At 49.2% G+C, this 27,083-nt stretch overlaps 44 non-coding genes across 44 annotated transcripts; all 44 read right to left on the reverse strand.

Moving 5' to 3' along the window:
- Positions 1-138: 138 nt before the first annotated feature.
- On the reverse strand, positions 139-220 carry Trnas-cga (transfer RNA serine (anticodon CGA)). Its single transcript has one exon. It is a non-coding gene; the product is annotated as a tRNA-Ser (tRNA).
- A 138-nt stretch (positions 221-358) lies between these two features.
- On the reverse strand, positions 359-431 carry Trnak-uuu (transfer RNA lysine (anticodon UUU)). Its single transcript has one exon. It is a non-coding gene; the product is annotated as a tRNA-Lys (tRNA).
- Positions 432-776: 345 nt separating this feature from the next.
- On the reverse strand, positions 777-858 carry Trnas-aga (transfer RNA serine (anticodon AGA)). Its single transcript has one exon. It is a non-coding gene; the product is annotated as a tRNA-Ser (tRNA).
- A 6,883-nt stretch (positions 859-7,741) lies between these two features.
- Positions 7,742-7,823, reverse strand: Trnas-cga (transfer RNA serine (anticodon CGA)). The gene has a single exon. It is a non-coding gene; the product is annotated as a tRNA-Ser (tRNA).
- Positions 7,824-7,961: 138 nt separating this feature from the next.
- Positions 7,962-8,034, reverse strand: Trnak-uuu (transfer RNA lysine (anticodon UUU)). The gene has a single exon. It is a non-coding gene; the product is annotated as a tRNA-Lys (tRNA).
- A 345-nt stretch (positions 8,035-8,379) lies between these two features.
- On the reverse strand, positions 8,380-8,461 carry Trnas-aga (transfer RNA serine (anticodon AGA)). The gene has a single exon. It is a non-coding gene; the product is annotated as a tRNA-Ser (tRNA).
- Positions 8,462-9,202: 741 nt separating this feature from the next.
- Positions 9,203-9,284, reverse strand: Trnas-cga (transfer RNA serine (anticodon CGA)). Its single transcript has one exon. It is a non-coding gene; the product is annotated as a tRNA-Ser (tRNA).
- Positions 9,285-9,422: 138 nt separating this feature from the next.
- Trnak-uuu (transfer RNA lysine (anticodon UUU)) lies at positions 9,423-9,495 on the reverse strand. The gene has a single exon. It is a non-coding gene; the product is annotated as a tRNA-Lys (tRNA).
- Positions 9,496-9,840: 345 nt separating this feature from the next.
- Trnas-aga (transfer RNA serine (anticodon AGA)) lies at positions 9,841-9,922 on the reverse strand. Its single transcript has one exon. It is a non-coding gene; the product is annotated as a tRNA-Ser (tRNA).
- Positions 9,923-10,663: 741 nt separating this feature from the next.
- On the reverse strand, positions 10,664-10,745 carry Trnas-cga (transfer RNA serine (anticodon CGA)). The gene has a single exon. It is a non-coding gene; the product is annotated as a tRNA-Ser (tRNA).
- A 138-nt stretch (positions 10,746-10,883) lies between these two features.
- On the reverse strand, positions 10,884-10,956 carry Trnak-uuu (transfer RNA lysine (anticodon UUU)). The gene has a single exon. It is a non-coding gene; the product is annotated as a tRNA-Lys (tRNA).
- Positions 10,957-11,301: 345 nt separating this feature from the next.
- On the reverse strand, positions 11,302-11,383 carry Trnas-aga (transfer RNA serine (anticodon AGA)). Its single transcript has one exon. It is a non-coding gene; the product is annotated as a tRNA-Ser (tRNA).
- Positions 11,384-12,124: 741 nt separating this feature from the next.
- Trnas-cga (transfer RNA serine (anticodon CGA)) lies at positions 12,125-12,206 on the reverse strand. Its single transcript has one exon. It is a non-coding gene; the product is annotated as a tRNA-Ser (tRNA).
- Positions 12,207-12,344: 138 nt separating this feature from the next.
- On the reverse strand, positions 12,345-12,417 carry Trnak-uuu (transfer RNA lysine (anticodon UUU)). The gene has a single exon. It is a non-coding gene; the product is annotated as a tRNA-Lys (tRNA).
- A 345-nt stretch (positions 12,418-12,762) lies between these two features.
- Trnas-aga (transfer RNA serine (anticodon AGA)) lies at positions 12,763-12,844 on the reverse strand. The gene has a single exon. It is a non-coding gene; the product is annotated as a tRNA-Ser (tRNA).
- A 741-nt stretch (positions 12,845-13,585) lies between these two features.
- On the reverse strand, positions 13,586-13,667 carry Trnas-cga (transfer RNA serine (anticodon CGA)). Its single transcript has one exon. It is a non-coding gene; the product is annotated as a tRNA-Ser (tRNA).
- Positions 13,668-13,805: 138 nt separating this feature from the next.
- Positions 13,806-13,878, reverse strand: Trnak-uuu (transfer RNA lysine (anticodon UUU)). The gene has a single exon. It is a non-coding gene; the product is annotated as a tRNA-Lys (tRNA).
- Positions 13,879-14,223: 345 nt separating this feature from the next.
- Positions 14,224-14,305, reverse strand: Trnas-aga (transfer RNA serine (anticodon AGA)). The gene has a single exon. It is a non-coding gene; the product is annotated as a tRNA-Ser (tRNA).
- Positions 14,306-15,046: 741 nt separating this feature from the next.
- On the reverse strand, positions 15,047-15,128 carry Trnas-cga (transfer RNA serine (anticodon CGA)). The gene has a single exon. It is a non-coding gene; the product is annotated as a tRNA-Ser (tRNA).
- A 138-nt stretch (positions 15,129-15,266) lies between these two features.
- Trnak-uuu (transfer RNA lysine (anticodon UUU)) lies at positions 15,267-15,339 on the reverse strand. The gene has a single exon. It is a non-coding gene; the product is annotated as a tRNA-Lys (tRNA).
- Positions 15,340-15,684: 345 nt separating this feature from the next.
- On the reverse strand, positions 15,685-15,766 carry Trnas-aga (transfer RNA serine (anticodon AGA)). Its single transcript has one exon. It is a non-coding gene; the product is annotated as a tRNA-Ser (tRNA).
- Positions 15,767-16,507: 741 nt separating this feature from the next.
- Trnas-cga (transfer RNA serine (anticodon CGA)) lies at positions 16,508-16,589 on the reverse strand. The gene has a single exon. It is a non-coding gene; the product is annotated as a tRNA-Ser (tRNA).
- Positions 16,590-16,727: 138 nt separating this feature from the next.
- On the reverse strand, positions 16,728-16,800 carry Trnak-uuu (transfer RNA lysine (anticodon UUU)). Its single transcript has one exon. It is a non-coding gene; the product is annotated as a tRNA-Lys (tRNA).
- A 345-nt stretch (positions 16,801-17,145) lies between these two features.
- On the reverse strand, positions 17,146-17,227 carry Trnas-aga (transfer RNA serine (anticodon AGA)). The gene has a single exon. It is a non-coding gene; the product is annotated as a tRNA-Ser (tRNA).
- Positions 17,228-17,968: 741 nt separating this feature from the next.
- On the reverse strand, positions 17,969-18,050 carry Trnas-cga (transfer RNA serine (anticodon CGA)). The gene has a single exon. It is a non-coding gene; the product is annotated as a tRNA-Ser (tRNA).
- Positions 18,051-18,188: 138 nt separating this feature from the next.
- Positions 18,189-18,261, reverse strand: Trnak-uuu (transfer RNA lysine (anticodon UUU)). Its single transcript has one exon. It is a non-coding gene; the product is annotated as a tRNA-Lys (tRNA).
- A 345-nt stretch (positions 18,262-18,606) lies between these two features.
- On the reverse strand, positions 18,607-18,688 carry Trnas-aga (transfer RNA serine (anticodon AGA)). Its single transcript has one exon. It is a non-coding gene; the product is annotated as a tRNA-Ser (tRNA).
- Positions 18,689-19,429: 741 nt separating this feature from the next.
- On the reverse strand, positions 19,430-19,511 carry Trnas-cga (transfer RNA serine (anticodon CGA)). Its single transcript has one exon. It is a non-coding gene; the product is annotated as a tRNA-Ser (tRNA).
- A 138-nt stretch (positions 19,512-19,649) lies between these two features.
- Positions 19,650-19,722, reverse strand: Trnak-uuu (transfer RNA lysine (anticodon UUU)). Its single transcript has one exon. It is a non-coding gene; the product is annotated as a tRNA-Lys (tRNA).
- Positions 19,723-20,067: 345 nt separating this feature from the next.
- On the reverse strand, positions 20,068-20,149 carry Trnas-aga (transfer RNA serine (anticodon AGA)). The gene has a single exon. It is a non-coding gene; the product is annotated as a tRNA-Ser (tRNA).
- Positions 20,150-20,890: 741 nt separating this feature from the next.
- Positions 20,891-20,972, reverse strand: Trnas-cga (transfer RNA serine (anticodon CGA)). The gene has a single exon. It is a non-coding gene; the product is annotated as a tRNA-Ser (tRNA).
- A 138-nt stretch (positions 20,973-21,110) lies between these two features.
- Positions 21,111-21,183, reverse strand: Trnak-uuu (transfer RNA lysine (anticodon UUU)). Its single transcript has one exon. It is a non-coding gene; the product is annotated as a tRNA-Lys (tRNA).
- Positions 21,184-21,528: 345 nt separating this feature from the next.
- Positions 21,529-21,610, reverse strand: Trnas-aga (transfer RNA serine (anticodon AGA)). Its single transcript has one exon. It is a non-coding gene; the product is annotated as a tRNA-Ser (tRNA).
- A 741-nt stretch (positions 21,611-22,351) lies between these two features.
- On the reverse strand, positions 22,352-22,433 carry Trnas-cga (transfer RNA serine (anticodon CGA)). The gene has a single exon. It is a non-coding gene; the product is annotated as a tRNA-Ser (tRNA).
- A 138-nt stretch (positions 22,434-22,571) lies between these two features.
- Trnak-uuu (transfer RNA lysine (anticodon UUU)) lies at positions 22,572-22,644 on the reverse strand. Its single transcript has one exon. It is a non-coding gene; the product is annotated as a tRNA-Lys (tRNA).
- A 345-nt stretch (positions 22,645-22,989) lies between these two features.
- Trnas-aga (transfer RNA serine (anticodon AGA)) lies at positions 22,990-23,071 on the reverse strand. Its single transcript has one exon. It is a non-coding gene; the product is annotated as a tRNA-Ser (tRNA).
- A 741-nt stretch (positions 23,072-23,812) lies between these two features.
- On the reverse strand, positions 23,813-23,894 carry Trnas-cga (transfer RNA serine (anticodon CGA)). The gene has a single exon. It is a non-coding gene; the product is annotated as a tRNA-Ser (tRNA).
- A 138-nt stretch (positions 23,895-24,032) lies between these two features.
- Positions 24,033-24,105, reverse strand: Trnak-uuu (transfer RNA lysine (anticodon UUU)). The gene has a single exon. It is a non-coding gene; the product is annotated as a tRNA-Lys (tRNA).
- Positions 24,106-24,450: 345 nt separating this feature from the next.
- Trnas-aga (transfer RNA serine (anticodon AGA)) lies at positions 24,451-24,532 on the reverse strand. The gene has a single exon. It is a non-coding gene; the product is annotated as a tRNA-Ser (tRNA).
- Positions 24,533-25,273: 741 nt separating this feature from the next.
- Positions 25,274-25,355, reverse strand: Trnas-cga (transfer RNA serine (anticodon CGA)). The gene has a single exon. It is a non-coding gene; the product is annotated as a tRNA-Ser (tRNA).
- A 138-nt stretch (positions 25,356-25,493) lies between these two features.
- On the reverse strand, positions 25,494-25,566 carry Trnak-uuu (transfer RNA lysine (anticodon UUU)). Its single transcript has one exon. It is a non-coding gene; the product is annotated as a tRNA-Lys (tRNA).
- Positions 25,567-25,911: 345 nt separating this feature from the next.
- On the reverse strand, positions 25,912-25,993 carry Trnas-aga (transfer RNA serine (anticodon AGA)). The gene has a single exon. It is a non-coding gene; the product is annotated as a tRNA-Ser (tRNA).
- Positions 25,994-26,734: 741 nt separating this feature from the next.
- On the reverse strand, positions 26,735-26,816 carry Trnas-cga (transfer RNA serine (anticodon CGA)). Its single transcript has one exon. It is a non-coding gene; the product is annotated as a tRNA-Ser (tRNA).
- A 138-nt stretch (positions 26,817-26,954) lies between these two features.
- On the reverse strand, positions 26,955-27,027 carry Trnak-uuu (transfer RNA lysine (anticodon UUU)). The gene has a single exon. It is a non-coding gene; the product is annotated as a tRNA-Lys (tRNA).
- Positions 27,028-27,083: the final 56 nt, after the last annotated feature.

Below are 27,083 nucleotides of genomic sequence, written 5' to 3' on the forward strand. Positions count from 1 at the left end.
ACAGCGGCCGTCGCGAAACAGTATTCTTAAACATAAATTTCCGTCTTGTTGAGAATGGTGTCACTGGTTTGGATCCGCTTTCACCCACGCATGTCACATGTGGGCGAAAATTTCTGCTCGTTTTTACGCAAAATCACACGCAGCCGGTAGGATTCGAACCTACGCTCCCAGAGGGAATCTGATTTCGAGTCAGACGCCTTAACCACTCGGCCACGACTGCCACTAGCGGACGATCCTCCCGACACATGCAACTGCTACTGTTTAAAGCTCTGCAGTGCCAGGAAACGGCGTAGCAGCATTCTTTTCCGTAGTGCTTACACCGCTACGAGACGTGCGGCTACCAAGGTATTAAAATTTCCGCCCGAACAGGGACTTGAACCCTGGACCCTTAGGTTAAAAGCCTAATGCTCTACCGACTGAGCTATCCGGGCTCACATTACCTTAACACCCCTCCCTCTAGGCATACTGACACATTGCCTCATGTCCTTTACTGTTGGGTAGTCGTTGCGTGGAGCTGTTACTGTTTAAACGTCGTCTGACTGCTGTCTAAAAACTCATCACGCTATCCTCGTAACAGCCTATCGAAGAAAGCTGACACACGATGCAAAGTGAAATTGCAGCATTTTGTACGTCTCAGCAGAGGAGCTACGTGTTTTGTCGACACTCACTGGACAATTGTAAAATTCACAAGCGTCTCGAATGCAGTGTTTCCCACGTATTCGCTCATTTCACGGTTCCGTTTTAGATGTTCTTCACCTCTTGACACAAAAAAGAAACGCAGTCGGTAGGACTCGAACCTACGCTCCCAGAGGGAATCTGATTTCTAGTCAGACGCCTTAACCACTCGGCCACGACTGCCGGTCGCAGAAGCGTCTCTCGACAAGTGCAACTGCTCCTTTTCAAGCAATCTCACGTAAGAACACGACATGGCCTCACTCGTTTCTGTAGTGCTTCCGTTGCCAGCACATTAGCCGTTACGACAGTGTATCAATTTTCGCCTGGACGGGGGCTTGAACCCGGGACCCTTTGGTTGAAAGTCTAGCGCTCTACCGACTGAGCTGCCCGGTCCCTCGGCCGAGCATTGTGGTACATGCTGCATGGTGTTTGAGTGATTCGCGTGTCGTAATTACTGGCTTATGGCTCCAATGGCGACTTCACCGACTTCCCACTGACGCACCGCTGACGCTACTTTTCTGTCGTCTTAAACGATGGACATACTTGCAAGCAGCTGCGAGATCTTAAGAAAGGAAACGCTGCACCACTGCTTTTGCCACACTCGAATGAATTGAATTGCGATTCTTAAAAAGAAATGAATGCTCGCTCTGTCCAACACTTTGAAGCACATCTGCGTACTCACGAACACGGCGACGGCGCGACAAAATGACGGGGGCGCGTTCGTGGGCCTGCGACTGATTTCTGCAGTACTAGCGTCCGTGCGAGGTGAACCGAGAGCCGCAACAGACAGCGGCCGTCGCGAAACAGTATTCTTAAACATAAATTTCCGTCTTGTTGAGAATGGTGTCACTGGTTTGGATCCGCTTTCACCCACGCATGTCACATGTGGGCGAAAATTTCTGCTCGTTTTTACGCAAAATCACACGCAGCCGGTAGGATTCGAACCTACGCTCCCAGAGGGAATCTGATTTCGAGTCAGACGCCTTAACCACTTTTTTTTTTTTTTTTTTTTTTTTTTCCAATTTTTGTTTCTCCGTGCAGCAGTACATGAAAACTTTTGCCTATCACAATATTCTATAAAATTCAGTGTACAAGATTCTTCCCCCAAGCAAGTGGATTTCGTACAGTTCGACCGCATGGCGGGAGGACGATGACCTGCAAGAGCCTGGGCTGCGATCCCCCCATTGAAATGGTGCTCCAAAGCCTTCGGTATGGCGTGCGGAGTGCATCTGAAACATGTTATTTGCATCTCGCCGCGACAACCGTCATTTGTTTTTTCGAGATACTGAAAAATGAAGGGGGCACCCGGGATTGAACCGGGGACCTCTCGATCTGCAGTCGAATGCTCTACGACTTTTTCTTTTTTTTTTTTTTTTTTTTTTTTTTTTTTTTTTTTTTTTTATCCATACGCTCACCTTATTTGCCTTCTTCGGCTAGCTTCTTCGCTTTAGTCTTTCGTTACTTTATGAACTGAAGTAACCAAAAATGGGTGTTCCTGCAAACATGGTAAAAATAAAAATGTTGGAATTGACGTACAAGACTTCTTGTACATTTTCCGTAATACCTGGGCCACTGGATGCGTGGTCCCATTTGTAACTGAAGAAATGCCTCCTAAAGAAAAAAAAAAAGTAAATAGTATATATATGTAAATACTTGAAGATCGGCGAGTGTCAAATCCAGTAGGGGCGAGCATTGCTGCCGCCTGATGGGACACTTAGAAGTGAAGCTTTTTTAGGGTTCTGTTGAGGCCTTCTCGGCTACCGTAGCGGCCTCGGGGCCCTCGAAGTCCCCACCGTACTTCGCCCTCAACAGCTATCCCCTACTTCAGCACTCTTCCAAGTGTGGCGCTGAACTGTATTCAGTTAGCCCACTCCATGTCTCTCGAAGAGAATGGACAACATATTGCCGAAATTCTTTTTGTGATCCTTGGTACGACACAGTCTGTAATATTGTCCCCGTATAAATTCTGTATATTCCAGAATATTGTCATGTCCTTGTTTATTTACAACGTAGTAGATAAAATTTCCCAGGAGCCATAATACGACATTGTGTTTTTGTGGAGGAAAGAGAATCTCATCCGGGAAAAATATTGCATCCAACGTAATTTCTCGACCATCAGTCCGCTTAATGAAACAAACCTGCTTCCGAACGTCGTTCCATATGTCTCTATATCCTTTACAAAGGAACCGATGGGATAAGGTGTCAAGTTCAGAACATTGTAGACATTGATTTGTTTCACAAAGTCCGATGGAATATAATTTCTCATTGGTACTAACGATATCATTTACTACCCTATACCATGCCATTTGGACGTCTGTAGGAAGGAATTTATTATGGAGATTGCTCCAAATGTGTTTCCAGTTGCGATGTGGAAACTTTATCTCCTGCTTATGGTGGGTAGATTTTGATCTTAAACGATCGACCATGTAGCGGCAGTTCCGCTTATGTATGTCGTGTAAAACAGATTCCATGTAACTGATCTCCAAATAGTAAAATCTAATATGTTTCAATTTATAATTGATCGTGCTGATATTGATAGGTGGCTTCAAACTGGCAGGTCTAAAAAATTTGAACAATTGTGATGTTACGCTGGTCGGGTGGTGCTCAATGAGGTGCAGGGATCGCTTTATAAACAAAGCAGTAGTTTTCGTCTGTATATCCGTTAGAGCAAGTCCTCCTTCGTCCGGTTTTAAGGTAATCATTGCAGCAGCGACTCTAAAAATTTCTCCTTGCCAAATGTAGCGACAGACTGTCGACATAATAGCTTTTGCTATTCCTTTAGGGATGGGTAAAATTTGCCCCACATACATGGCCTTAGAGAGAACGGAAAGATTTACAAGTTTAGTTTTTTGCTTTATATTGAGCTCTCTCATATGATGTAACAGGAGAGCACCCCGAATCCTGTCCAACATGTTCTTCCAGTTGGATGCAATTGTTCGAAGGGGACAACTATAAAAGGTGACACCCAGGGCTGTATGATGGTCGACACATTTCGCCCAAGCAATCGGAGCTTCCATGAGACCGTTAAGAGGTAAAAACGCACTCTTCGCCTCATTTACTACTGCACCCGTGGCGTTGCAGTAAAGCCGCAAATTGTCTGTCAAACGCAGTATGTCTTCATTGCTTCTTATTATCACACCAACGTCGTCAGCGTAAGCATTGGTAACTTTCTTCGTACCTGAGACGGCGATGCCATCTAAAGCAGCAGTTAAACGTTTCAAAAGAGGTTCCAGCGCAACAACATACAGCATCATGGATAATGGACTCCCTTGTGGGACTCCGTTTCTGATCAAAATATCCTTAGTATAGTGTCCATTCAGGCAGATCTTGGTGTTGATACCAGTTAAAATGTTAGCTAAAATTTTCACATTCGGAGCAGTTAATCCCATACACTTCAAGGTTTGAAAAAGGTATCTGTGGTTGACCCTATCAAACGCCTTGGCGAAGTCTATAAAAGCAAGACCGCCTGGTTCAGTTGTGTTGGAAAAGATGGCGACTATGTCCCGATATTCACTGACAGTCTGGAACATGCTGCGTCCAGGAAGACAAGTCTGATAACACCCTATGGCCTTGTCGAAAACCGGCCGTAATCTCTCCTTGAAAACCCGCGCTATTATTTTGTAATCAGAATTCAGTAAGGTTATAGGTCTCATTTTACCGATATCCTTGATTTCTGTGGTCCTACCTTTTGGAAGAAGCACAGTGATACACTTTTTAAATTCCGGCGGGACGGCCTCTCCGCGCAAGACTTCATTTACAATTTCAGTGAAAGTGTTACCTATTACAGGCCAGTAAGTTCTATAAAACTCTAAAGGCAATCCGTCAGAGCCAGGTGATTTCTTAGAAGGTGACGACTTCAATAAGTCGAAAACGTCGTCTTCGGTTATTGCTGTTCTAAAAACGAGGTTATCCTCTGCCGTTAATGTGTTCGCAATGCTAGATGTGGATAAAAAGTCTCTCACCACCGGTTCGTCAATCGGTCTTTCACCATAAAGGGTGTCATAAAATCGAAAAACCTCATTCATAATGTCTTTCTGATCTGTCAGGACGCTCGTGTCCTCAGCTCGGAGGTACTCAATAAAATTCCTTCTCCTTTGTTGTTCATGGCGGATTAGATGATATATTGAGGTAGTTTCCTCTTCGACAACAGTCGGTGTGTGTGATTTGATTTTTAAACCCTCTAACTGTGACCTCCTGAGAGCTAGGAGCTGTGCTTTGGTTCTGTTAATTTGTAGGAAAATGTCTTGAGTCATCGGCTGCTCGTAGAGGTCGCGTAAGCAAGCATAGTGGAATTCAATTGTATTTCGGACCCATCTCGCGCGATCTTTACTGTACTCTATCAGAGTGGCTCGTAATTTTTTCTTGGCAACAGAGGTCCACCACTCTATAGTAGTCCTATATTTATAACGCTGCCTCAGACAAGCCTGCCAAGTCACCGCTATTAGATCCGCGAGAGAGTTCTCTACCAACATGGCGATGTTTAATTTCCACAGAGGCCTACCCCAGTACGTCTTCTGCTTCATTAATTTCACACTGCATCGTACGCCTAGGTGGTCGGAGAAAGTAGTGGGTACGACTTCAATTGCAGAGACTTTGTCTTCTAAGTTCGAGGAAACATAGATCCTATCAATTCGGCTTTGCGACCGACTACTGACATAGGTAAAGCGGACCGCAGTGGGATATTTTATTTCCCACGCGTCTTTCCATTTCATGTGGTGGACTAGACAATCAAGTTCGCCGGATTTATTAAAATTTGGACGTTGGTCCTTTTCCTTTAAAACACAGTTCCAATCGCCGCCGATGAGAACCTCCCTTGGGTTGTCTTTAAGTAAAGTTAAAATATCACTTTTAAAAAACCTAGCCCTCTCAGATCTAGCATTATTTCCCGATGGAGCATAGATATTGATAAAAGTTGTATTAAAAATTGTACATCTAATGCCCCTCCCTGAATCTAACAAACACACATCTTTCAGTTCAATCCCTTCCCTGACAAGGATCGCTGTCCCACAATGACACTCAGGAGCTACATTTAAAACTTGTTTATACCCAGCGACATACAGATCCAAAACTTGAACTTCCTGTAAGAATGCAATATCAGTGTCGGACTGATATAAAAAGTCTCTAAGAGCAGCCACTTTAAGTTCATTCTGTATTTTATTGATGTTTAATGTAGTCACGTGATACGTTTGTTGCATCCCGATATATGAGTTACTCGAGCTGAAGTTGTACTAAGGAGGAATAAATACTCCCGCCCCGTCCGTATCCCTCCTGCTTATGGCACAGTACATTGGGTAAGCCCACTCTATTAATAAAAGTTGTCTTCGTCTTTTAGGGAAGATTTTTCCATATCTTCATCAGAACATTCTTCTCCTTCTTCTGCCCAGTCCAGTCTGGTCCCTAAAGTACTTCGATCGAGCGCGGGTGCCTCTACGACATCTGCAGATGTAGTGTTAATCTCATTAGAGGATGGTTGGCGACCGTTTTCAGACTGCATAAGACTGCCGTGTGCTGCAGGGCCCTCGTCGGCACTTGCCGGAGGAGAACCTTCCAACACCTTGTCTTTCCCCTGTATGGACCGGAGCTTGTCTCGTAAAGCAGGAGCCAAACTCTCGGCAGCTTCATGAGCCAATCTCCGCTTCTTGGAGTTTCGTTTTCTCCTTGGGGATCGCACAGGAGACGAGTCTGGAGATTTTCCCGCTGAGGTTGTGGGGGAATCCTCTGACGACTTCAGTCCCTTCTGTTTATCTAAATTTCTGTTGGCAGTGTCGTTTGTAGGCCCTATGGTTGGTGCAGTCACCAGCTCATTGCGAACTTTAGGTGGTGCGCCAGTATCTGATTCCTGCACACAGTGGTGGTCGTTCGCATTTGCAGTGCCCACTTCTCCTCCATTCGACGTTTCCCCCGTTGGCCCGTCAGTTGCCTCTGTATGTAGGACTAGTGGACCTGCAGCATCCTTTTCTGACTGATCGGAAGCCGTCGGACCCCCGTGTGGGAAAGTCGAAGAATGCCGTGCAATGGCAATTCCTGCGGTGGGCAGTACCTCCTGCTGCACATCTGACAGACGTTCAGTCGTAATGGAGGTCTCACGTGTTTCATCAAGTGACTGCCGCTTGTCTGTTTCCCGAACAGCTTCACCGAGACTCGGTACTAAGTTAGTCTCGGGTACCGCGTGTGCAGAGGAAGCTTCCCCATGCCCTGCGGGGGCCGGTACTGCGGGGTCGCGAGTGTATGCAGCGGCCGCGTAGGTTAACTTGAAACTAACCGCCGGGCCTGAAACTGCAGTGTCCGCAGCCGGGAGCTGTGGAACACGTCGCTTAGTGCACTCATTTCTAATGTGCTCAGTCGAATTACATAGAGCGCAAGTTCGGGGTTGTCCGTCATATATAACGAGAGCTCGATAGCCACACACAGTGATATATGAAGGTATATGCCTCTGAAGCTCAATCTTAATTTGACGAACGCCATTCAAGACGGGAAACATATAGGACTCTGACCAATTCTCTGCAATGTTCGAAATAATCCTACCATAAGGCCTAAGAACTTTATTTATCTCGTCGGCCGGAATCTCGAAGGGCAACTCAAAGACTCTAATAGTTCTGATGCCGAGTCCAGCATGAGAAACGAGAACATCACTGACGGATCCATCGGAATGATTAAACTTCACGACACCACCACATTTATCTACTATAGAAGAACATAAGTCAGGACTTTGCAATTTAACAAAGGCAGCATTTGAAACAAAGGATAAATGAACGCCAACAACATCATCAACAGAAATCTGTACTTTTTCCATAAACCACTGCTTAATCTCAAACGCTTTCGGTCTCACAAAGTTTCTGTCAAATGCAAATTTGATCGTATCTTTCCTCAAAACATTAACCGTATTCATTCTGCCTTCAAATAAATGCTACACAAGTCGCAAGAACGAAAGAAGCGATACAAAACAGACCTTGTACCAGCGACACAGCTGTTGTTTACACCAAAGCGCAGCGCTGCCGCCACACGTCCGTCCCGCACCGTGGCTGCGACTCGAATGAATTTCTGCTCGTTTTTACGCAAAATCACACGCAGCCGGTAGGATTCGAACCTACGCTCCCAGAGGGAATCTGATTTCGAGTCAGACGCCTTAACCACTCGGCCACGACTGCCACTAGCGGACGATCCTCCCGACACATGCAACTGCTACTGTTTAAAGCTCTGCAGTGCCAGGAAACGGCGTAGCAGCATTCTTTTCCGTAGTGCTTACACCGCTACGAGACGTGCGGCTACCAAGGTATTAAAATTTCCGCCCGAACAGGGACTTGAACCCTGGACCCTTAGGTTAAAAGCCTAATGCTCTACCGACTGAGCTATCCGGGCTCACATTACCTTAACACCCCTCCCTCTAGGCATACTGACACATTGCCTCATGTCCTTTACTGTTGGGTAGTCGTTGCGTGGAGCTGTTACTGTTTAAACGTCGTCTGACTGCTGTCTAAAAACTCATCACGCTATCCTCGTAACAGCCTATCGAAGAAAGCTGACACACGATGCAAAGTGAAATTGCAGCATTTTGTACGTCTCAGCAGAGGAGCTACGTGTTTTGTCGACACTCACTGGACAATTGTAAAATTCACAAGCGTCTCGAATGCAGTGTTTCCCACGTATTCGCTCATTTCACGGTTCCGTTTTAGATGTTCTTCACCTCTTGACACAAAAAAGAAACGCAGTCGGTAGGACTCGAACCTACGCTCCCAGAGGGAATCTGATTTCTAGTCAGACGCCTTAACCACTCGGCCACGACTGCCGGTCGCAGAAGCGTCTCTCGACAAGTGCAACTGCTCCTTTTCAAGCAATCTCACGTAAGAACACGACATGGCCTCACTCGTTTCTGTAGTGCTTCCGTTGCCAGCACATTAGCCGTTACGACAGTGTATCAATTTTCGCCTGGACGGGGGCTTGAACCCGGGACCCTTTGGTTGAAAGTCTAGCGCTCTACCGACTGAGCTGCCCGGTCCCTCGGCCGAGCATTGTGGTACATGCTGCATGGTGTTTGAGTGATTCGCGTGTCGTAATTACTGGCTTATGGCTCCAATGGCGACTTCACCGACTTCCCACTGACGCACCGCTGACGCTACTTTTCTGTCGTCTTAAACGATGGACATACTTGCAAGCAGCTGCGAGATCTTAAGAAAGGAAACGCTGCACCACTGCTTTTGCCACACTCGAATGAATTGAATTGCGATTCTTAAAAAGAAATGAATGCTCGCTCTGTCCAACACTTTGAAGCACATCTGCGTACTCACGAACACGGCGACGGCGCGACAAAATGACGGGGGCGCGTTCGTGGGCCTGCGACTGATTTCTGCAGTACTAGCGTCCGTGCGAGGTGAACCGAGAGCCGCAACAGACAGCGGCCGTCGCGAAACAGTATTCTTAAACATAAATTTCCGTCTTGTTGAGAATGGTGTCACTGGTTTGGATCCGCTTTCACCCACGCATGTCACATGTGGGCGAAAATTTCTGCTCGTTTTTACGCAAAATCACACGCAGCTGGTAGGATTCGAACCTACGCTCCCAGAGGGAATCTGATTTCGAGTCAGACGCCTTAACCACTCGGCCACGACTGCCACTAGCGGACGATCCTCCCGACACATGCAACTGCTACTGTTTAAAGCTCTGCAGTGCCAGGAAACGGCGTAGCAGCATTCTTTTCCGTAGTGCTTACACCGCTACGAGACGTGCGGCTACCAAGGTATTAAAATTTCCGCCCGAACAGGGACTTGAACCCTGGACCCTTAGGTTAAAAGCCTAATGCTCTACCGACTGAGCTATCCGGGCTCACATTACCTTAACACCCCTCCCTCTAGGCATACTGACACATTGCCTCATGTCCTTTACTGTTGGGTAGTCGTTGCGTGGAGCTGTTACTGTTTAAACGTCGTCTGACTGCTGTCTAAAAACTCATCACGCTATCCTCGTAACAGCCTATCGAAGAAAGCTGACACACGATGCAAAGTGAAATTGCAGCATTTTGTACGTCTCAGCAGAGGAGCTACGTGTTTTGTCGACACTCACTGGACAATTGTAAAATTCACAAGCGTCTCGAATGCAGTGTTTCCCACGTATTCGCTCATTTCACGGTTCCGTTTTAGATGTTCTTCACCTCTTGACACAAAAAAGAAACGCAGTCGGTAGGACTCGAACCTACGCTCCCAGAGGGAATCTGATTTCTAGTCAGACGCCTTAACCACTCGGCCACGACTGCCGGTCGCAGAAGCGTCTCTCGACAAGTGCAACTGCTCCTTTTCAAGCAATCTCACGTAAGAACACGACATGGCCTCACTCGTTTCTGTAGTGCTTCCGTTGCCAGCACATTAGCCGTTACGACAGTGTATCAATTTTCGCCTGGACGGGGGCTTGAACCCGGGACCCTTTGGTTGAAAGTCTAGCGCTCTACCGACTGAGCTGCCCGGTCCCTCGGCCGAGCATTGTGGTACATGCTGCATGGTGTTTGAGTGATTCGCGTGTCGTAATTACTGGCTTATGGCTCCAATGGCGACTTCACCGACTTCCCACTGACGCACCGCTGACGCTACTTTTCTGTCGTCTTAAACGATGGACATACTTGCAAGCAGCTGCGAGATCTTAAGAAAGGAAACGCTGCACCACTGCTTTTGCCACACTCGAATGAATTGAATTGCGATTCTTAAAAAGAAATGAATGCTCGCTCTGTCCAACACTTTGAAGCACATCTGCGTACTCACGAACACGGCGACGGCGCGACAAAATGACGGGGGCGCGTTCGTGGGCCTGCGACTGATTTCTGCAGTACTAGCGTCCGTGCGAGGTGAACCGAGAGCCGCAACAGACAGCGGCCGTCGCGAAACAGTATTCTTAAACATAAATTTCCGTCTTGTTGAGAATGGTGTCACTGGTTTGGATCCGCTTTCACCCACGCATGTCACATGTGGGCGAAAATTTCTGCTCGTTTTTACGCAAAATCACACGCAGCCGGTAGGATTCGAACCTACGCTCCCAGAGGGAATCTGATTTCGAGTCAGACGCCTTAACCACTCGGCCACGACTGCCACTAGCGGACGATCCTCCCGACACATGCAACTGCTACTGTTTAAAGCTCTGCAGTGCCAGGAAACGGCGTAGCAGCATTCTTTTCCGTAGTGCTTACACCGCTACGAGACGTGCGGCTACCAAGGTATTAAAATTTCCGCCCGAACAGGGACTTGAACCCTGGACCCTTAGGTTAAAAGCCTAATGCTCTACCGACTGAGCTATCCGGGCTCACATTACCTTAACACCCCTCCCTCTAGGCATACTGACACATTGCCTCATGTCCTTTACTGTTGGGTAGTCGTTGCGTGGAGCTGTTACTGTTTAAACGTCGTCTGACTGCTGTCTAAAAACTCATCACGCTATCCTCGTAACAGCCTATCGAAGAAAGCTGACACACGATGCAAAGTGAAATTGCAGCATTTTGTACGTCTCAGCAGAGGAGCTACGTGTTTTGTCGACACTCACTGGACAATTGTAAAATTCACAAGCGTCTCGAATGCAGTGTTTCCCACGTATTCGCTCATTTCACGGTTCCGTTTTAGATGTTCTTCACCTCTTGACACAAAAAAGAAACGCAGTCGGTAGGACTCGAACCTACGCTCCCAGAGGGAATCTGATTTCTAGTCAGACGCCTTAACCACTCGGCCACGACTGCCGGTCGCAGAAGCGTCTCTCGACAAGTGCAACTGCTCCTTTTCAAGCAATCTCACGTAAGAACACGACATGGCCTCACTCGTTTCTGTAGTGCTTCCGTTGCCAGCACATTAGCCGTTACGACAGTGTATCAATTTTCGCCTGGACGGGGGCTTGAACCCGGGACCCTTTGGTTGAAAGTCTAGCGCTCTACCGACTGAGCTGCCCGGTCCCTCGGCCGAGCATTGTGGTACATGCTGCATGGTGTTTGAGTGATTCGCGTGTCGTAATTACTGGCTTATGGCTCCAATGGCGACTTCACCGACTTCCCACTGACGCACCGCTGACGCTACTTTTCTGTCGTCTTAAACGATGGACATACTTGCAAGCAGCTGCGAGATCTTAAGAAAGGAAACGCTGCACCACTGCTTTTGCCACACTCGAATGAATTGAATTGCGATTCTTAAAAAGAAATGAATGCTCGCTCTGTCCAACACTTTGAAGCACATCTGCGTACTCACGAACACGGCGACGGCGCGACAAAATGACGGGGGCGCGTTCGTGGGCCTGCGACTGATTTCTGCAGTACTAGCGTCCGTGCGAGGTGAACCGAGAGCCGCAACAGACAGCGGCCGTCGCGAAACAGTATTCTTAAACATAAATTTCCGTCTTGTTGAGAATGGTGTCACTGGTTTGGATCCGCTTTCACCCACGCATGTCACATGTGGGCGAAAATTTCTGCTCGTTTTTACGCAAAATCACACGCAGCCGGTAGGATTCGAACCTACGCTCCCAGAGGGAATCTGATTTCGAGTCAGACGCCTTAACCACTCGGCCACGACTGCCACTAGCGGACGATCCTCCCGACACATGCAACTGCTACTGTTTAAAGCTCTGCAGTGCCAGGAAACGGCGTAGCAGCATTCTTTTCCGTAGTGCTTACACCGCTACGAGACGTGCGGCTACCAAGGTATTAAAATTTCCGCCCGAACAGGGACTTGAACCCTGGACCCTTAGGTTAAAAGCCTAATGCTCTACCGACTGAGCTATCCGGGCTCACATTACCTTAACACCCCTCCCTCTAGGCATACTGACACATTGCCTCATGTCCTTTACTGTTGGGTAGTCGTTGCGTGGAGCTGTTACTGTTTAAACGTCGTCTGACTGCTGTCTAAAAACTCATCACGCTATCCTCGTAACAGCCTATCGAAGAAAGCTGACACACGATGCAAAGTGAAATTGCAGCATTTTGTACGTCTCAGCAGAGGAGCTACGTGTTTTGTCGACACTCACTGGACAATTGTAAAATTCACAAGCGTCTCGAATGCAGTGTTTCCCACGTATTCGCTCATTTCACGGTTCCGTTTTAGATGTTCTTCACCTCTTGACACAAAAAAGAAACGCAGTCGGTAGGACTCGAACCTACGCTCCCAGAGGGAATCTGATTTCTAGTCAGACGCCTTAACCACTCGGCCACGACTGCCGGTCGCAGAAGCGTCTCTCGACAAGTGCAACTGCTCCTTTTCAAGCAATCTCACGTAAGAACACGACATGGCCTCACTCGTTTCTGTAGTGCTTCCGTTGCCAGCACATTAGCCGTTACGACAGTGTATCAATTTTCGCCTGGACGGGGGCTTGAACCCGGGACCCTTTGGTTGAAAGTCTAGCGCTCTACCGACTGAGCTGCCCGGTCCCTCGGCCGAGCATTGTGGTACATGCTGCATGGTGTTTGAGTGATTCGCGTGTCGTAATTACTGGCTTATGGCTCCAATGGCGACTTCACCGACTTCCCACTGACGCACCGCTGACGCTACTTTTCTGTCGTCTTAAACGATGGACATACTTGCAAGCAGCTGCGAGATCTTAAGAAAGGAAACGCTGCACCACTGCTTTTGCCACACTCGAATGAATTGAATTGCGATTCTTAAAAAGAAATGAATGCTCGCTCTGTCCAACACTTTGAAGCACATCTGCGTACTCACGAACACGGCGACGGCGCGACAAAATGACGGGGGCGCGTTCGTGGGCCTGCGACTGATTTCTGCAGTACTAGCGTCCGTGCGAGGTGAACCGAGAGCCGCAACAGACAGCGGCCGTCGCGAAACAGTATTCTTAAACATAAATTTCCGTCTTGTTGAGAATGGTGTCACTGGTTTGGATCCGCTTTCACCCACGCATGTCACATGTGGGCGAAAATTTCTGCTCGTTTTTACGCAAAATCACACGCAGCCGGTAGGATTCGAACCTACGCTCCCAGAGGGAATCTGATTTCGAGTCAGACGCCTTAACCACTCGGCCACGACTGCCACTAGCGGACGATCCTCCCGACACATGCAACTGCTACTGTTTAAAGCTCTGCAGTGCCAGGAAACGGCGTAGCAGCATTCTTTTCCGTAGTGCTTACACCGCTACGAGACGTGCGGCTACCAAGGTATTAAAATTTCCGCCCGAACAGGGACTTGAACCCTGGACCCTTAGGTTAAAAGCCTAATGCTCTACCGACTGAGCTATCCGGGCTCACATTACCTTAACACCCCTCCCTCTAGGCATACTGACACATTGCCTCATGTCCTTTACTGTTGGGTAGTCGTTGCGTGGAGCTGTTACTGTTTAAACGTCGTCTGACTGCTGTCTAAAAACTCATCACGCTATCCTCGTAACAGCCTATCGAAGAAAGCTGACACACGATGCAAAGTGAAATTGCAGCATTTTGTACGTCTCAGCAGAGGAGCTACGTGTTTTGTCGACACTCACTGGACAATTGTAAAATTCACAAGCGTCTCGAATGCAGTGTTTCCCACGTATTCGCTCATTTCACGGTTCCGTTTTAGATGTTCTTCACCTCTTGACACAAAAAAGAAACGCAGTCGGTAGGACTCGAACCTACGCTCCCAGAGGGAATCTGATTTCTAGTCAGACGCCTTAACCACTCGGCCACGACTGCCGGTCGCAGAAGCGTCTCTCGACAAGTGCAACTGCTCCTTTTCAAGCAATCTCACGTAAGAACACGACATGGCCTCACTCGTTTCTGTAGTGCTTCCGTTGCCAGCACATTAGCCGTTACGACAGTGTATCAATTTTCGCCTGGACGGGGGCTTGAACCCGGGACCCTTTGGTTGAAAGTCTAGCGCTCTACCGACTGAGCTGCCCGGTCCCTCGGCCGAGCATTGTGGTACATGCTGCATGGTGTTTGAGTGATTCGCGTGTCGTAATTACTGGCTTATGGCTCCAATGGCGACTTCACCGACTTCCCACTGACGCACCGCTGACGCTACTTTTCTGTCGTCTTAAACGATGGACATACTTGCAAGCAGCTGCGAGATCTTAAGAAAGGAAACGCTGCACCACTGCTTTTGCCACACTCGAATGAATTGAATTGCGATTCTTAAAAAGAAATGAATGCTCGCTCTGTCCAACACTTTGAAGCACATCTGCGTACTCACGAACACGGCGACGGCGCGACAAAATGACGGGGGCGCGTTCGTGGGCCTGCGACTGATTTCTGCAGTACTAGCGTCCGTGCGAGGTGAACCGAGAGCCGCAACAGACAGCGGCCGTCGCGAAACAGTATTCTTAAACATAAATTTCCGTCTTGTTGAGAATGGTGTCACTGGTTTGGATCCGCTTTCACCCACGCATGTCACATGTGGGCGAAAATTTCTGCTCGTTTTTACGCAAAATCACACGCAGCCGGTAGGATTCGAACCTACGCTCCCAGAGGGAATCTGATTTCGAGTCAGACGCCTTAACCACTCGGCCACGACTGCCACTAGCGGACGATCCTCCCGACACATGCAACTGCTACTGTTTAAAGCTCTGCAGTGCCAGGAAACGGCGTAGCAGCATTCTTTTCCGTAGTGCTTACACCGCTACGAGACGTGCGGCTACCAAGGTATTAAAATTTCCGCCCGAACAGGGACTTGAACCCTGGACCCTTAGGTTAAAAGCCTAATGCTCTACCGACTGAGCTATCCGGGCTCACATTACCTTAACACCCCTCCCTCTAGGCATACTGACACATTGCCTCATGTCCTTTACTGTTGGGTAGTCGTTGCGTGGAGCTGTTACTGTTTAAACGTCGTCTGACTGCTGTCTAAAAACTCATCACGCTATCCTCGTAACAGCCTATCGAAGAAAGCTGACACACGATGCAAAGTGAAATTGCAGCATTTTGTACGTCTCAGCAGAGGAGCTACGTGTTTTGTCGACACTCACTGGACAATTGTAAAATTCACAAGCGTCTCGAATGCAGTGTTTCCCACGTATTCGCTCATTTCACGGTTCCGTTTTAGATGTTCTTCACCTCTTGACACAAAAAAGAAACGCAGTCGGTAGGACTCGAACCTACGCTCCCAGAGGGAATCTGATTTCTAGTCAGACGCCTTAACCACTCGGCCACGACTGCCGGTCGCAGAAGCGTCTCTCGACAAGTGCAACTGCTCCTTTTCAAGCAATCTCACGTAAGAACACGACATGGCCTCACTCGTTTCTGTAGTGCTTCCGTTGCCAGCACATTAGCCGTTACGACAGTGTATCAATTTTCGCCTGGACGGGGGCTTGAACCCGGGACCCTTTGGTTGAAAGTCTAGCGCTCTACCGACTGAGCTGCCCGGTCCCTCGGCCGAGCATTGTGGTACATGCTGCATGGTGTTTGAGTGATTCGCGTGTCGTAATTACTGGCTTATGGCTCCAATGGCGACTTCACCGACTTCCCACTGACGCACCGCTGACGCTACTTTTCTGTCGTCTTAAACGATGGACATACTTGCAAGCAGCTGCGAGATCTTAAGAAAGGAAACGCTGCACCACTGCTTTTGCCACACTCGAATGAATTGAATTGCGATTCTTAAAAAGAAATGAATGCTCGCTCTGTCCAACACTTTGAAGCACATCTGCGTACTCACGAACACGGCGACGGCGCGACAAAATGACGGGGGCGCGTTCGTGGGCCTGCGACTGATTTCTGCCGTACTAGCGTCCGTGCGAGGTGAACCGAGAGCCGCAACAGACAGCGGCCGTCGCGAAACAGTATTCTTAAACATAAATTTCCGTCTTGTTGAGAATGGTGTCACTGGTTTGGATCCGCTTTCACCCACGCATGTCACATGTGGGCGAAAATTTCTGCTCGTTTTTACGCAAAATCACACGCAGCCGGTAGGATTCGAACCTACGCTCCCAGAGGGAATCTGATTTCGAGTCAGACGCCTTAACCACTCGGCCACGACTGCCACTAGCGGACGATCCTCCCGACACATGCAACTGCTACTGTTTAAAGCTCTGCAGTGCCAGGAAACGGCGTAGCAGCATTCTTTTCCGTAGTGCTTACACCGCTACGAGACGTGCGGCTACCAAGGTATTAAAATTTCCGCCCGAACAGGGACTTGAACCCTGGACCCTTAGGTTAAAAGCCTAATGCTCTACCGACTGAGCTATCCGGGCTCACATTACCTTAACACCCCTCCCTCTAGGCATACTGACACATTGCCTCATGTCCTTTACTGTTGGGTAGTCGTTGCGTGGAGCTGTTACTGTTTAAACGTCGTCTGACTGCTGTCTAAAAACTCATCACGCTATCCTCGTAACAGCCTATCGAAGAAAGCTGACACACGATGCAAAGTGAAATTGCAGCATTTTGTACGTCTCAGCAGAGGAGCTACGTGTTTTGTCGACACTCACTGGACAATTGTAAAATTCACAAGCGTCTCGAATGCAGTGTTTCCCACGTATTCGCTCATTTCACGGTTCCGTTTTAGATGTTCTTCACCTCTTGACACAAAAAAGAAACGCAGTCGGTAGGACTCGAACCTACGCTCCCAGAGGGAATCTGATTTCTAGTCAGACGCCTTAACCACTCGGCCACGACTGCCGGTCGCAGAAGCGTCTCTCGACAAGTGCAACTGCTCCTTTTCAAGCAATCTCACGTAAGAACACGACATGGCCTCACTCGTTTCTGTAGTGCTTCCGTTGCCAGCACATTAGCCGTTACGACAGTGTATCAATTTTCGCCTGGACGGGGGCTTGAACCCGGGACCCTTTGGTTGAAAGTCTAGCGCTCTACCGACTGAGCTGCCCGGTCCCTCGGCCGAGCATTGTGGTACATGCTGCATGGTGTTTGAGTGATTCGCGTGTCGTAATTACTGGCTTATGGCTCCAATGGCGACTTCACCGACTTCCCACTGACGCACCGCTGACGCTACTTTTCTGTCGTCTTAAACGATGGACATACTTGCAAGCAGCTGCGAGATCTTAAGAAAGGAAACGCTGCACCACTGCTTTTGCCACACTCGAATGAATTGAATTGCGATTCTTAAAAAGAAATGAATGCTCGCTCTGTCCAACACTTTGAAGCACATCTGCGTACTCACGAACACGGCGACGGCGCGACAAAATGACGGGGGCGCGTTCGTGGGCCTGCGACTGATTTCTGCAGTACTAGCGTCCGTGCGAGGTGAACCGAGAGCCGCAACAGACAGCGGCCGTCGCGAAACAGTATTCTTAAACATAAATTTCCGTCTTGTTGAGAATGGTGTCACTGGTTTGGATCCGCTTTCACCCACGCATGTCACATGTGGGCGAAAATTTCTGCTCGTTTTTACGCAAAATCACACGCAGCCGGTAGGATTCGAACCTACGCTCCCAGAGGGAATCTGATTTCGAGTCAGACGCCTTAACCACTCGGCCACGACTGCCACTAGCGGACGATCCTCCCGACACATGCAACTGCTACTGTTTAAAGCTCTGCAGTGCCAGGAAACGGCGTAGCAGCATTCTTTTCCGTAGTGCTTACACCGCTACGAGACGTGCGGCTACCAAGGTATTAAAATTTCCGCCCGAACAGGGACTTGAACCCTGGACCCTTAGGTTAAAAGCCTAATGCTCTACCGACTGAGCTATCCGGGCTCACATTACCTTAACACCCCTCCCTCTAGGCATACTGACACATTGCCTCATGTCCTTTACTGTTGGGTAGTCGTTGCGTGGAGCTGTTACTGTTTAAACGTCGTCTGACTGCTGTCTAAAAACTCATCACGCTATCCTCGTAACAGCCTATCGAAGAAAGCTGACACACGATGCAAAGTGAAATTGCAGCATTTTGTACGTCTCAGCAGAGGAGCTACGTGTTTTGTCGACACTCACTGGACAATTGTAAAATTCACAAGCGTCTCGAATGCAGTGTTTCCCACGTATTCGCTCATTTCACGGTTCCGTTTTAGATGTTCTTCACCTCTTGACACAAAAAAGAAACGCAGTCGGTAGGACTCGAACCTACGCTCCCAGAGGGAATCTGATTTCTAGTCAGACGCCTTAACCACTCGGCCACGACTGCCGGTCGCAGAAGCGTCTCTCGACAAGTGCAACTGCTCCTTTTCAAGCAATCTCACGTAAGAACACGACATGGCCTCACTCGTTTCTGTAGTGCTTCCGTTGCCAGCACATTAGCCGTTACGACAGTGTATCAATTTTCGCCTGGACGGGGGCTTGAACCCGGGACCCTTTGGTTGAAAGTCTAGCGCTCTACCGACTGAGCTGCCCGGTCCCTCGGCCGAGCATTGTGGTACATGCTGCATGGTGTTTGAGTGATTCGCGTGTCGTAATTACTGGCTTATGGCTCCAATGGCGACTTCACCGACTTCCCACTGACGCACCGCTGACGCTACTTTTCTGTCGTCTTAAACGATGGACATACTTGCAAGCAGCTGCGAGATCTTAAGAAAGGAAACGCTGCACCACTGCTTTTGCCACACTCGAATGAATTGAATTGCGATTCTTAAAAAGAAATGAATGCTCGCTCTGTCCAACACTTTGAAGCACATCTGCGTACTCACGAACACGGCGACGGCGCGACAAAATGACGGGGGCGCGTTCGTGGGCCTGCGACTGATTTCTGCAGTACTAGCGTCCGTGCGAGGTGAACCGAGAGCCGCAACAGACAGCGGCCGTCGCGAAACAGTATTCTTAAACATAAATTTCCGTCTTGTTGAGAATGGTGTCACTGGTTTGGATCCGCTTTCACCCACGCATGTCACATGTGGGCGAAAATTTCTGCTCGTTTTTACGCAAAATCACACGCAGCCGGTAGGATTCGAACCTACGCTCCCAGAGGGAATCTGATTTCGAGTCAGACGCCTTAACCACTCGGCCACGACTGCCACTAGCGGACGATCCTCCCGACACATGCAACTGCTACTGTTTAAAGCTCTGCAGTGCCAGGAAACGGCGTAGCAGCATTCTTTTCCGTAGTGCTTACACCGCTACGAGACGTGCGGCTACCAAGGTATTAAAATTTCCGCCCGAACAGGGACTTGAACCCTGGACCCTTAGGTTAAAAGCCTAATGCTCTACCGACTGAGCTATCCGGGCTCACATTACCTTAACACCCCTCCCTCTAGGCATACTGACACATTGCCTCATGTCCTTTACTGTTGGGTAGTCGTTGCGTGGAGCTGTTACTGTTTAAACGTCGTCTGACTGCTGTCTAAAAACTCATCACGCTATCCTCGTAACAGCCTATCGAAGAAAGCTGACACACGATGCAAAGTGAAATTGCAGCATTTTGTACGTCTCAGCAGAGGAGCTACGTGTTTTGTCGACACTCACTGGACAATTGTAAAATTCACAAGCGTCTCGAATGCAGTGTTTCCCACGTATTCGCTCATTTCACGGTTCCGTTTTAGATGTTCTTCACCTCTTGACACAAAAAAGAAACGCAGTCGGTAGGACTCGAACCTACGCTCCCAGAGGGAATCTGATTTCTAGTCAGACGCCTTAACCACTCGGCCACGACTGCCGGTCGCAGAAGCGTCTCTCGACAAGTGCAACTGCTCCTTTTCAAGCAATCTCACGTAAGAACACGACATGGCCTCACTCGTTTCTGTAGTGCTTCCGTTGCCAGCACATTAGCCGTTACGACAGTGTATCAATTTTCGCCTGGACGGGGGCTTGAACCCGGGACCCTTTGGTTGAAAGTCTAGCGCTCTACCGACTGAGCTGCCCGGTCCCTCGGCCGAGCATTGTGGTACATGCTGCATGGTGTTTGAGTGATTCGCGTGTCGTAATTACTGGCTTATGGCTCCAATGGCGACTTCACCGACTTCCCACTGACGCACCGCTGACGCTACTTTTCTGTCGTCTTAAACGATGGACATACTTGCAAGCAGCTGCGAGATCTTAAGAAAGGAAACGCTGCACCACTGCTTTTGCCACACTCGAATGAATTGAATTGCGATTCTTAAAAAGAAATGAATGCTCGCTCTGTCCAACACTTTGAAGCACATCTGCGTACTCACGAACACGGCGACGGCGCGACAAAATGACGGGGGCGCGTTCGTGGGCCTGCGACTGATTTCTGCAGTACTAGCGTCCGTGCGAGGTGAACCGAGAGCCGCAACAGACAGCGGCCGTCGCGAAACAGTATTCTTAAACATAAATTTCCGTCTTGTTGAGAATGGTGTCACTGGTTTGGATCCGCTTTCACCCACGCATGTCACATGTGGGCGAAAATTTCTGCTCGTTTTTACGCAAAATCACACGCAGCCGGTAGGATTCGAACCTACGCTCCCAGAGGGAATCTGATTTCGAGTCAGACGCCTTAACCACTCGGCCACGACTGCCACTAGCGGACGATCCTCCCGACACATGCAACTGCTACTGTTTAAAGCTCTGCAGTGCCAGGAAACGGCGTAGCAGCATTCTTTTCCGTAGTGCTTACACCGCTACGAGACGTGCGGCTACCAAGGTATTAAAATTTCCGCCCGAACAGGGACTTGAACCCTGGACCCTTAGGTTAAAAGCCTAATGCTCTACCGACTGAGCTATCCGGGCTCACATTACCTTAACACCCCTCCCTCTAGGCATACTGACACATTGCCTCATGTCCTTTACTGTTGGGTAGTCGTTGCGTGGAGCTGTTACTGTTTAAACGTCGTCTGACTGCTGTCTAAAAACTCATCACGCTATCCTCGTAACAGCCTATCGAAGAAAGCTGACACACGATGCAAAGTGAAATTGCAGCATTTTGTACGTCTCAGCAGAGGAGCTACGTGTTTTGTCGACACTCACTGGACAATTGTAAAATTCACAAGCGTCTCGAATGCAGTGTTTCCCACGTATTCGCTCATTTCACGGTTCCGTTTTAGATGTTCTTCACCTCTTGACACAAAAAAGAAACGCAGTCGGTAGGACTCGAACCTACGCTCCCAGAGGGAATCTGATTTCTAGTCAGACGCCTTAACCACTCGGCCACGACTGCCGGTCGCAGAAGCGTCTCTCGACAAGTGCAACTGCTCCTTTTCAAGCAATCTCACGTAAGAACACGACATGGCCTCACTCGTTTCTGTAGTGCTTCCGTTGCCAGCACATTAGCCGTTACGACAGTGTATCAATTTTCGCCTGGACGGGGGCTTGAACCCGGGACCCTTTGGTTGAAAGTCTAGCGCTCTACCGACTGAGCTGCCCGGTCCCTCGGCCGAGCATTGTGGTACATGCTGCATGGTGTTTGAGTGATTCGCGTGTCGTAATTACTGGCTTATGGCTCCAATGGCGACTTCACCGACTTCCCACTGACGCACCGCTGACGCTACTTTTCTGTCGTCTTAAACGATGGACATACTTGCAAGCAGCTGCGAGATCTTAAGAAAGGAAACGCTGCACCACTGCTTTTGCCACACTCGAATGAATTGAATTGCGATTCTTAAAAAGAAATGAATGCTCGCTCTGTCCAACACTTTGAAGCACATCTGCGTACTCACGAACACGGCGACGGCGCGACAAAATGACGGGGGCGCGTTCGTGGGCCTGCGACTGATTTCTGCAGTACTAGCGTCCGTGCGAGGTGAACCGAGAGCCGCAACAGACAGCGGCCGTCGCGAAACAGTATTCTTAAACATAAATTTCCGTCTTGTTGAGAATGGTGTCACTGGTTTGGATCCGCTTTCACCCACGCATGTCACATGTGGGCGAAAATTTCTGCTCGTTTTTACGCAAAATCACACGCAGCCGGTAGGATTCGAACCTACGCTCCCAGAGGGAATCTGATTTCGAGTCAGACGCCTTAACCACTCGGCCACGACTGCCACTAGCGGACGATCCTCCCGACACATGCAACTGCTACTGTTTAAAGCTCTGCAGTGCCAGGAAACGGCGTAGCAGCATTCTTTTCCGTAGTGCTTACACCGCTACGAGACGTGCGGCTACCAAGGTATTAAAATTTCCGCCCGAACAGGGACTTGAACCCTGGACCCTTAGGTTAAAAGCCTAATGCTCTACCGACTGAGCTATCCGGGCTCACATTACCTTAACACCCCTCCCTCTAGGCATACTGACACATTGCCTCATGTCCTTTACTGTTGGGTAGTCGTTGCGTGGAGCTGTTACTGTTTAAACGTCGTCTGACTGCTGTCTAAAAACTCATCACGCTATCCTCGTAACAGCCTATCGAAGAAAGCTGACACACGATGCAAAGTGAAATTGCAGCATTTTGTACGTCTCAGCAGAGGAGCTACGTGTTTTGTCGACACTCACTGGACAATTGTAAAATTCACAAGCGTCTCGAATGCAGTGTTTCCCACGTATTCGCTCATTTCACGGTTCCGTTTTAGATGTTCTTCACCTCTTGACACAAAAAAGAAACGCAGTCGGTAGGACTCGAACCTACGCTCCCAGAGGGAATCTGATTTCTAGTCAGACGCCTTAACCACTCGGCCACGACTGCCGGTCGCAGAAGCGTCTCTCGACAAGTGCAACTGCTCCTTTTCAAGCAATCTCACGTAAGAACACGACATGGCCTCACTCGTTTCTGTAGTGCTTCCGTTGCCAGCACATTAGCCGTTACGACAGTGTATCAATTTTCGCCTGGACGGGGGCTTGAACCCGGGACCCTTTGGTTGAAAGTCTAGCGCTCTACCGACTGAGCTGCCCGGTCCCTCGGCCGAGCATTGTGGTACATGCTGCATGGTGTTTGAGTGATTCGCGTGTCGTAATTACTGGCTTATGGCTCCAATGGCGACTTCACCGACTTCCCACTGACGCACCGCTGACGCTACTTTTCTGTCGTCTTAAACGATGGACATACTTGCAAGCAGCTGCGAGATCTTAAGAAAGGAAACGCTGCACCACTGCTTTTGCCACACTCGAATGAATTGAATTGCGATTCTTAAAAAGAAATGAATGCTCGCTCTGTCCAACACTTTGAAGCACATCTGCGTACTCACGAACACGGCGACGGCGCGACAAAATGACGGGGGCGCGTTCGTGGGCCTGCGACTGATTTCTGCAGTACTAGCGTCCGTGCGAGGTGAACCGAGAGCCGCAACAGACAGCGGCCGTCGCGAAACAGTATTCTTAAACATAAATTTCCGTCTTGTTGAGAATGGTGTCACTGGTTTGGATCCGCTTTCACCCACGCATGTCACATGTGGGCGAAAATTTCTGCTCGTTTTTACGCAAAATCACACGCAGCCGGTAGGATTCGAACCTACGCTCCCAGAGGGAATCTGATTTCGAGTCAGACGCCTTAACCACTCGGCCACGACTGCCACTAGCGGACGATCCTCCCGACACATGCAACTGCTACTGTTTAAAGCTCTGCAGTGCCAGGAAACGGCGTAGCAGCATTCTTTTCCGTAGTGCTTACACCGCTACGAGACGTGCGGCTACCAAGGTATTAAAATTTCCGCCCGAACAGGGACTTGAACCCTGGACCCTTAGGTTAAAAGCCTAATGCTCTACCGACTGAGCTATCCGGGCTCACATTACCTTAACACCCCTCCCTCTAGGCATACTGACACATTGCCTCATGTCCTTTACTGTTGGGTAGTCGTTGCGTGGAGCTGTTACTGTTTAAACGTCGTCTGACTGCTGTCTAAAAACTCATCACGCTATCCTCGTAACAGCCTATCGAAGAAAGCTGACACACGATGCAAAGTGAAATTGCAGCATTTTGTACGTCTCAGCAGAGGAGCTACGTGTTTTGTCGACACTCACTGGACAATTGTAAAATTCACAAGCGTCTCGAATGCAGTGTTTCCCACGTATTCGCTCATTTCACGGTTCCGTTTTAGATGTTCTTCACCTCTTGACACAAAAAAGAAACGCAGTCGGTAGGACTCGAACCTACGCTCCCAGAGGGAATCTGATTTCTAGTCAGACGCCTTAACCACTCGGCCACGACTGCCGGTCGCAGAAGCGTCTCTCGACAAGTGCAACTGCTCCTTTTCAAGCAATCTCACGTAAGAACACGACATGGCCTCACTCGTTTCTGTAGTGCTTCCGTTGCCAGCACATTAGCCGTTACGACAGTGTATCAATTTTCGCCTGGACGGGGGCTTGAACCCGGGACCCTTTGGTTGAAAGTCTAGCGCTCTACCGACTGAGCTGCCCGGTCCCTCGGCCGAGCATTGTGGTACATGCTGCATGGTGTTTGAGTGATTCGCGTGTCGTAATTACTGGCTTATGGCTCCAATGGCGACTTCACCGACTTCCCACTGACGCACCGCTGACGCTACTTTTCTGTCGTCTTAAACGATGGACATACTTGCAAGCAGCTGCGAGATCTTAAGAAAGGAAACGCTGCACCACTGCTTTTGCCACACTCGAATGAATTGAATTGCGATTCTTAAAAAGAAATGAATGCTCGCTCTGTCCAACACTTTGAAGCACATCTGCGTACTCACGAACACGGCGACGGCGCGACAAAATGACGGGGGCGCGTTCGTGGGCCTGCGACTGATTTCTGCAGTACTAGCGTCCGTGCGAGGTGAACCGAGAGCCGCAACAGACAGCGGCCGTCGCGAAACAGTATTCTTAAACATAAATTTCCGTCTTGTTGAGAATGGTGTCACTGGTTTGGATCCGCTTTCACCCACGCATGTCACATGTGGGCGAAAATTTCTGCTCGTTTTTACGCAAAATCACACGCAGCCGGTAGGATTCGAACCTACGCTCCCAGAGGGAATCTGATTTCGAGTCAGACGCCTTAACCACTCGGCCACGACTGCCACTAGCGGACGATCCTCCCGACACATGCAACTGCTACTGTTTAAAGCTCTGCAGTGCCAGGAAACGGCGTAGCAGCATTCTTTTCCGTAGTGCTTACACCGCTACGAGACGTGCGGCTACCAAGGTATTAAAATTTCCGCCCGAACAGGGACTTGAACCCTGGACCCTTAGGTTAAAAGCCTAATGCTCTACCGACTGAGCTATCCGGGCTCACATTACCTTAACACCCCTCCCTCTAGGCATACTGACACATTGCCTCATGTCCTTTACTGTTGGGTAGTCGTTGCGTGGAGCTGTTACTGTTTAAACGTCGTCTGACTGCTGTCTAAAAACTCATCACGCTATCCTCGTAACAGCCTATCGAAGAAAGCTGACACACGATGCAAAGTGAAATTGCAGCATTTTGTACGTCTCAGCAGAGGAGCTACGTGTTTTGTCGACACTCACTGGACAATTGTAAAATTCACAAGCGTCTCGAATGCAGTGTTTCCCACGTATTCGCTCATTTCACGGTTCCGTTTTAGATGTTCTTCACCTCTTGACACAAAAAAGAAACGCAGTCGGTAGGACTCGAACCTACGCTCCCAGAGGGAATCTGATTTCTAGTCAGACGCCTTAACCACTCGGCCACGACTGCCGGTCGCAGAAGCGTCTCTCGACAAGTGCAACTGCTCCTTTTCAAGCAATCTCACGTAAGAACACGACATGGCCTCACTCGTTTCTGTAGTGCTTCCGTTGCCAGCACATTAGCCGTTACGACAGTGTATCAATTTTCGCCTGGACGGGGGCTTGAACCCGGGACCCTTTGGTTGAAAGTCTAGCGCTCTACCGACTGAGCTGCCCGGTCCCTCGGCCGAGCATTGTGGTACATGCTGCATGGTGTTTGAGTGATTCGCGTGTCGTAATTACTGGCTTATGGCTCCAATGGCGACTTCACCGACTTCCCACTGACGCACCGCTGACGCTACTTTTCTGTCGTCTTAAACGATGGACATACTTGCAAGCAGCTGCGAGATCTTAAGAAAGGAAACGCTGCACCACTGCTTTTGCCACACTCGAATGAATTGAATTGCGATTCTTAAAAAGAAATGAATGCTCGCTCTGTCCAACACTTTGAAGCACATCTGCGTACTCACGAACACGGCGACGGCGCGACAAAATGACGGGGGCGCGTTCGTGGGCCTGCGACTGATTTCTGCAGTACTAGCGTCCGTGCGAGGTGAACCGAGAGCCGCAACAGACAGCGGCCGTCGCGAAACAGTATTCTTAAACATAAATTTCCGTCTTGTTGAGAATGGTGTCACTGGTTTGGATCCGCTTTCACCCACGCATGTCACATGTGGGCGAAAATTTCTGCTCGTTTTTACGCAAAATCACACGCAGCCGGTAGGATTCGAACCTACGCTCCCAGAGGGAATCTGATTTCGAGTCAGACGCCTTAACCACTCGGCCACGACTGCCACTAGCGGACGATCCTCCCGACACATGCAACTGCTACTGTTTAAAGCTCTGCAGTGCCAGGAAACGGCGTAGCAGCATTCTTTTCCGTAGTGCTTACACCGCTACGAGACGTGCGGCTACCAAGGTATTAAAATTTCCGCCCGAACAGGGACTTGAACCCTGGACCCTTAGGTTAAAAGCCTAATGCTCTACCGACTGAGCTATCCGGGCTCACATTACCTTAACACCCCTCCCTCTAGGCATACTGACACATTGCTCATGTCCTT

This window comes from Schistocerca nitens, unplaced genomic scaffold (assembly GCF_023898315.1).
Source record: "Schistocerca nitens isolate TAMUIC-IGC-003100 unplaced genomic scaffold, iqSchNite1.1 HiC_scaffold_218, whole genome shotgun sequence".
Classification (NCBI taxonomy): Eukaryota; Metazoa; Arthropoda; class Insecta; order Orthoptera; family Acrididae; genus Schistocerca; species Schistocerca nitens.